The sequence below is a fragment of the Triticum aestivum genome, chromosome 1A (genome assembly GCF_018294505.1).
Source record: "Triticum aestivum cultivar Chinese Spring chromosome 1A, IWGSC CS RefSeq v2.1, whole genome shotgun sequence".
Lineage (NCBI taxonomy): Eukaryota > Viridiplantae > Streptophyta > Magnoliopsida > Poales > Poaceae > Triticum > Triticum aestivum.
In genome coordinates this window covers 579,221,915-579,227,513 of record NC_057794.1, presented here as the reverse complement: position 1 = coordinate 579,227,513, position 5,599 = coordinate 579,221,915, and positions in this window count along the sequence as shown.

Genomic DNA, 5,599 nt, shown 5'->3' with positions numbered 1-5,599 from the left:
GCAGTCCATGGAAAAATTAAAGATTGGCATGGGGTGTGAACAGTGGTGTGAAACGCGGTGGACATCGCCGACCGCCGCCGATCACCGGCGATGGAGGTGAGGTGTGAACGGCGATCATTTTTTTTTCTCCTTTTTTTTTCCTATACTACAACAGAGTTTGTACGTACATTCCTGAGAGCTCTCAATACTTGGGGTGGCCATGAATCCATGAGAGCGATAAAACCAGTGACGGCTGCGTCAGTGATAAAGTGCGCTTGTGACTGTGTACGCTTAATCCCTGCTAGTACTACGTGTGGTTGGACGATACTTGGCTTTCCTCGTGTAATCGATTCGATGAGAGGCTCGACGGCGGCGACGCACCACACACATCCACTTCGTTGGTTCACGGGAAAAAGACGACATGGCACCACTTTACGGGAAGGGAGCGCGATCAACGGCGACGTGTGCCCATGGTGGCGACCCCGGCCAGCCAAGGCAGCCAGCCACGCCCGCACGGCGACGCCAAGTGGCCGGACGACGCAGGCGCAGCCGTGGATATACAAAGAGTAAATAGATGGATGTGGCTAGGTCTCAGTCGAAGTCTCAGTCAAGTGATATAGTATGTAAAAAGAAAAAGAAAAACTGAAAATAATTTTTTTATATAAATCTTCATGCAAAATCAAAGGAAGATAGAATCGACTGAGACATAACGAAGTCTCAGTCAAGCGAGACTTAGCAAAACTGTAAATAGATTCTAAACACGAGATACACGTCAGAAACATGCGATGCCGTAGAGGAAACCAGTTTGAAAAAAATCCTCAAAAGCAACGCACATTCGTACGCAAAAACACAAGGAGATGTGCACCTCCGAGCAGACGACCACCCTTCGTACTATGTGACGGCCTAATTAATGCAATAATGAAATAAAAAAACATGGGCACCGTACGTCAACGGTAGCTAGAGATTGATTTGATGTAATCGATGGCCGGCACACTTGCAAATTAGTGTGGCTTTCATTTCAATCTTCCCCACAATCATAGCAGCGCTAATGATGCGCGCACATGTAGTACCAGCTACATTATTTTGCGTCACAAACAAGTGCTTCAAGGACAAGGAGGGCCTTTGCTTGCATAACAAAAGAGCACGTGTAGTGACAAGTGGAACCAACATTGTGTTTTTTGTTTGGTTCCACAAATGTCACTCCAATCTAATTTTAATTTTGGGTCCCTAAACTAGAGAGAGAGAGAGAGAGAGAGAGAGAGAGCCTACATTGTAATCGGTGTTTCTCAAACAAAAAAAAAGTTGACATGCATTTTCTGTTATTAGATTGAGATTAGGTATGCTGCTTAGATGCATTCAATTCAATACGATATCAGATCCACAAGGTTTCACTAGCACATCACCCCAAATCACACACACTAGACAACAAGCGTCTGATGAAGCTCGACCTGGTGGAGTCTCGGTGTGTTGAAGTGGGAAGGGGATGCTAAAATATATCCACTACACATTCACAATTTTAGGTGGATCCAATGGCGGAGCCATCTCCCGGCGACCCTGGGCAGCTGTCCAGGCTCTGCCCAGTAACTCTCATTTAATTATAGAAGAAGTCGGAGAATTGATCATTAGTTTTAGTGGGCACACATACATGAATCACATCCCTTTGTATTTTGCCTCAGCTCCATTGATTGACTAGCTCCGCGATTGGGTGGATCAACTAGCTTGTTGACTCAGGAAGAAAACCACCAGCATTGTCTTCATCTTCTTCGTATAACCCAATTGATTGGTGCAAGCTTGAGCCATCATTCCTCTTCTAGCCAGCCTTGAGATCGGTCACAAGTTGTGTCCGCTTTGGCTTGCCATTCAATATCACCAACAATGGCTAAAACCAAATGGCTCCTTCTCTATTTCTTGACACATAATGACGGCCACCACTGTCTAGCTAACAAAAAATGTATGGCAATGAGAATGCAAAACAAAACATGCATATGCAAATGATGACAAGACAAAATAATTTAGCTTACATGAGTTGCCACTTCCATCACACTTTGAGGGCGGTCAACCACTTGTGAATAGTAGACACGTACTTGTTCACTTCCCCTTAAATGACCCCCATCGATGTTGGAGAGATGTCACATTGCGGTTGGTGACGATAGGATGCGGCTCCACATATTACCTTTTGTTCATGATACTCCTTCCAAATCTTCTCCCAATTTGTGTTCCCTTTTTTCCACGTGCAACATATGAGATCCATTGTTGTGGCCAACCACGGTAACCAATAAGATATCCCGAAATGTTGAGAATGTCGGACCTCTTGCCATTGCCGTCTTTGGCTTCTTTTTGTTCTTGCTCGGATTGGGATTTGATGATGCCCCAACTTCAAATGAAGGGCAAGTTGGATCTCCTAACACATAATCCATTTGGGTCGGTTCATGACTATCATTGATCATGTCCGACATATAAACTCATTAAATTATCATGATTTTACAATCGTGGATGCATGTCTCAATCCGCCTAACGGTATTTGCAAAACATTGGCCATGGCATATGCAAAGTTGATCGGAGAGGAACAAAAAGAACATACCGAGTCTTGTTCTTTCATTCCGTCGAACAGGTTGTGGGCAACCCGGGCGCCGCCAGTGCCCGTGCTTGTCCGTGCCCAAACGAGTTGTGGCGACTGACAGACGTCCATCGGCGACATCTGCATTGGCGGAAAGCTCCCCGGAATGCCCCAACCATCTGCCGGATTCCCCACTCTTCCAACCTGGTCCGACGGCGCGATCCTTGTCGGCGGCTGGATGGACAGGGTGCGGGGTCCCGGGCCGGCGGGCGGGAGGGGCGGGGCGGATAGCTGCTCCTCGAAGTCCGCATCCGCTTCCCTCTCCCGCTGCCTCCATCGTCGGGCCCTCTAGGCGATGTTCTTCGGCTTGCATGATGTACCCGAGGACGGGACACCGACGGCCGCCGCCTCCGCCGCGTTGGTGTGGGATGGGCAGGACGACATCTAGGGTGGCGGATGAGGGCTGACGACGACGAGGGCTCGGAGGCGGGAATTGGTGGAGGGACACAGAGGACGGCGAAGGGTTTGATGGATGTGGTGCAATTATGGTAGGGTCAGGGTGTCGGGTTTTTCTTCGGCGGGACCGTGGCGGGACCGTGGCGGACGCGCCAGAGCTTTCCCAAGTCCCCCCTATATTTAAGGGTTTAAAGTGCGGGTCGGGTTTTTCCTTTTACATGCCACCGACCGAGCCGTCCGCCCTTAAGGGTTTAAGACGCACGACCGTAGATGATCTAAGAAACATGGACCATGGCACCAACGGACATAACCTTCTATCTCATCTCAGCTAGAATAGAAACATGGGTACGTCCATGCCTGGACTCGAGCCCTCGACCATTTTCATTTAGATGGACGCACAAGCTTTGCGCCGTCCTTTTCATCCATCCATATAGATGGGCGCCACCGCCAGGCGCCAGCGATAGTTCATGGGTGCGTGCTGTTTTGATCAGTGTAGGTCGGCGTCCGGGCTAAAAGATACTCCCTCCATTCCACAATGTAGTGCCTATAGATTTTTATGAAAGTCAAGCTTTGCTAACTTTGACCAAGCGTATAAAGAAAATTGTCTACATCTAGAATATCAAACATGTACATTCTGAAAATATAACTCACGATGTATCCAATGATGTACATTTGGTATTCTAGATGTATCTACTTTTTTCTATAAATATGGTCAAAGTTTGTAATGTTTGACTTATGTAAAAATCTATAGGCACTGCATTATGGAACAGAGGGAGTATTAACAAATTAGTAAGCGAATTGACTTAGACATTTTATGTCTTATTTTATTTCTCTGCATTGGAGTGCCACTGCGACCAAGAAGAGAGGAAAGCGATGGGTAGGTCTAGATGGATTTCACGCATGCATGGTTTCTTCTACTAGGGCTAGGATGATTAGCCCGAAGCTGGCTGGCTGGCAAGCTGCTGCCTGCTCTGCTAGTGATACCTGACGTTAGTTTGGCTGGGTGTAGTACCTAACCTAACCTAGCTGGCTTCACCAGCGTGCCTGATGGAGTTGTAATCATCAATCAGTCGGCCAATTAGCTAGCCAGTGTCCCTACGATAAACTAAATGCGCATCGTCTTGGTGCGTGCATTATTCCCGTTGATTTACGAGAGCATGACGCGAGTCAAATGCATGCATGCACGCACGCACCTTCGTCTTCTTCTACATAATACACTGTGCAGCAGCAAGCCTCTGCATATACTACTATACGTTGGCTAAGACTGTTGGAATTTTGGCTTGTTTAATTATAGTACTCCCTTTGTTTTTATTTAGTCCGCATATTAGATTTGATTTGGAAAGTTTGACCAAATTTAGTGAAAATAATAGAAATATTTACCATCACAAATTTATATAATGTGAAAGTAGATTCAATAATGAATCTAATGATATTATTGTTACTGTATATGTTAATATTTTTATATCTCTAAACTTTATCAAAGTTTACAAAGCTTACTGCAGTAGGTTAGGCTGCCTATTGGTTCAGGTTACGGTCGTTATAAAATGCAGACAGCGACGACGTTCAGAGAACACGCACGAGGGTCTGACACACTTTGCGACGGCTACGAGAAGTTCCTCTTCCTCCCCGTCAACCCGCCCAAGCAGCAGGAGCCCAAGCCCAAACCCAGCCCGAACCCGGCAGCCTGCGGCACCAAGAAGAAGGGCAGCGAGATCGGCACGGTGGCCACCGCCCACCGGATGGCCTACGGCGCCAAGGCCGGCGCTGGCTCGCTGCCGCCACGCCGCGGCGCACCTTCCTGCCGTACCGCGAGGAGCTGGTGGGGTTCTTCGCCAACGTCAACGGCATCAGCCGGAGCCACGCGCACCGGCGAGATTATTATAAATCGGCGATTGAAATTCCATTCGTGTTTGAACGTTGAAGCTTGGATTTTTGTGAGCCGGTGATCATCAGCAGGTAGGTAGGTTAATACTCCTACTAGTATTGTGATTAATAGGTTAGTTAAACTTGATGAGAAATTAAAGATTGATGTGGGGTGTGAACAGTGGTGTGAAATCGCGGTGCACATCGCCGACCGTCGCGCGTCGCCGGCGATCGAGCCATCGAGGTGAGGTGTGAACGGCAGCGTGTGGTGGCGAGTGAGGACACATCTTTCTTTCTGCATTATTCATTCATTCTTCTTCTTCCTGCAACAGAGTTTGTACGTACGTAGAGTATTACAGTACATTCCTGGTAGCCATTAATCCGTGAGAGCGATCTGTTGCTGCACAGTTTCCATAAAGTACACCGTGACTGTACGCTTTAATTGCTGCTAGTACGTGTGGTTGGACGAGCACTTGGCTTTCGTCGTGTAATCGACTCGACGGCGTCCTACAATACTGTAGGCGCAACGGGCGGCGGCGACGCACCACACACACGTCCTCTTGTTGGTTCACGGGGAAAAGACGACAGGGCACCACTTTACAGGAAGGGAGCGCGATCGACGGCGACGTGTGCCCACGGTGGCCATCCCCGGCCGGCCAAGGCAGCCAGCCACGCCCGCACGGCGGCGCCAAGTGGCCGGACGACATACAGGCACGCGCGGACGTGGATATACAGGGTGCCCCC